We start from the raw sequence: 2500 nt of genomic DNA on the forward strand, positions 1-2500 counted from the left end.
ATGCACCAGTTAGGTAATAACTGAGAAGCAAAGTGATTGCAAATATCTTTATTTAGAACCCATTACAAGGTAGAACGGTAAATAATTCAAACATAAAAATGCAAAAAACATACAGGCTTAAACAGATTATAAGTGCGAGGGGAGAGTGATAATGATGATATAAAAAAAGAAAAATACAGTTACAGTGTACTAGTGTGTGTGTGTGTGTGAAACACAGGCGAAACATGACTCCCCCCTAAAAAAATGTGAAAATAGGGCACCCTGCACTGGAAAGGCGTGCTGTATGTGGGTTATCTTGCAGGAAATACGCAGGTTTAAGGTTTTCTTTACCACAAACGTTTAGTAAGAGCGCCTTCGTTATTCGACAGATCACGAGGAAAGGGACCGTGTGGGGGGCGTTAGAGGTGGCTATATGGTGCCTTATGCAAATCTGTCAGTATGTGTTGCTTCACTGGGGACTGGTAAGTCTGAAGGCATGAAGTAAATTTTCCCATAACATGACGTAGGCACTGGAGATTATCGGAGGAAGAAAATTAGCAGGGATGACCAACAGGTCGCCATAGATTATTTCAGCCGCCAAGACTTCCAGGGTGTCCTAAGGTGTTGTCCTTAGTCCCAGGAGGACCCAGGGAACATATGTAAACCAGTTTGGAATCCCTGCAGCGGCACATCAAAGCGGCTTTGAGGATACAGTTAAAACATTCAACCATTCCGTAGGGTTATATGGGGTTGTCTGATGTAAGGTGATTTCCAGGAGATTCGCTTAATGTCTATAATTGAAAAGTGAGAGCGGTACCCCTGTTAGGAGTAATATTCTCATGGAAAGCAACTCTTACTATCCCTCATGAGAGTAAGGTAGATGTAAACGAGGCAGACATTGCAGGTTCCATGGGAATTGCTTCAGGCCAACGAGAGGAACAGTTGATGACTGTAAACAGGTAACGATATCCCTGTGATGTGGGTAAGGGACCTAAAACATCAATGTGAATGTAGGCAAAGCGCCACTGAGGGTGAGGTACGATGCCCTCTTCTGAATATATGACTATGTGCTTTTGAAGTTTTGCATATACAGGCACAGACCCAATCCTTAGCATCCTTAGTAATGCAATGCCAAATTAACTTTGTCTTCAGTAGCTGTGCTATCTAGGTCTACCGGAGGAGGGTGGTGTTGGAGTCGTCGAGAGGGACGTCCTCCCAGCAGAAGGATATGCAAGATGTTCTAAATGCTTGGTAATATCGATCTTTTTGTTGGGCTTCAGTCAAGACGTTGTAATCCAATCCCAGGTGAATGGCGGCCATTGAATTTCTTGACAGGGCATCGGCAATGGGATTCCTTTTCCCAGGGACGTGTTCAAGGGTACAGTTATATTCAGCCACAGCAGAGAGATATCGGCGTTGACGGTGAACCTGGCGTCAGACTGTCGAGTGAAGGTGTGTACCATAGGCATGTGGTCCATCCGAATGATGAAGGGTGTACTTTCCAAGAAGTGGTGAGAGTGACGGACAGCCAACAATTCGTGGTCGAAGGTAGAGTAGCCATATTCCATATTGGATACTGAAGTACGGGGTAAGCCACTAACCACGTGCTCGAGTACTTCCCCAATAGCGATGTCACTGGAATCGGTGGAGAGAAAAATGATAACGGCAGCGGTTGACAGGGCATTCTTTGCATTGGAGATGGTCGTTTCTTGAAGGAGATTCCATTTCAGGGGTTTTTGGCTTGCCCGTGACGGAGGCGTAGAGGTGGCTAGGACTGGCATTGATGTGTGGTTGGAAACGGTGATAATAGCTGATCATGCCCAAGAATTCTTGCAGTGCTTTGACGGTCGAGGGTGTGGAAAATTTCTGAACATCAGCTACCTTCTCAGGGAGGGGTAGACTCCAGGTTTGAAGCGGATCAATCGGCGTCCTAAGAACGGTGTTCTGTTGGCGCCAAAGGTACATTTGTCGTTTCGGACTACAATACCATTCTATTTTAGGTGGTAGAGCACTATGCATAGGTGACGGACGTGTTCCTCTCTTGAGGAAGAGAACACAAATATGTCTCCTTGTAGCATACACGGAAAAGGAGTTCCCCTAAGATGCAGTACATGAGATGTTGAAAAGTAGCTTATGAAGGCCAAAGCATGAGTAATTAAAGGTGTATGTATAGAAGGGGGTGGTGATGGTGGTATTGGAGATGCCCTCTAGGTTCATGGGCTACTGATAATACCCTTTCAGGAGGTCGAGCGCGGAAAAAACCTTCCCTTTGTCCAGTAGGAGGTCATGTCGGCAATGTTTGGGATGGGGTAGTATTCCAGTTTTGTCTGCATGTTCAGGTGCCTGTAATCCTCACATGGACACTGAGAGCCATCCTTCTTTAGGAAGATGTGTAAAAGTGATGACCTTGGGCATGAGGCCTTTTTTGCAAAGGCCCATTTCTTCCCTTTCAGCGCTCTTTTTTTTTAGTGGCGGCTAAACAACCTGGTGCAAGACGTTTGAGTCTGGCAAATACTGGAGG

This window comes from Palaemon carinicauda, chromosome 30, assembly GCF_036898095.1.
Source record: "Palaemon carinicauda isolate YSFRI2023 chromosome 30, ASM3689809v2, whole genome shotgun sequence".
Lineage (NCBI taxonomy): Eukaryota > Metazoa > Arthropoda > Malacostraca > Decapoda > Palaemonidae > Palaemon > Palaemon carinicauda.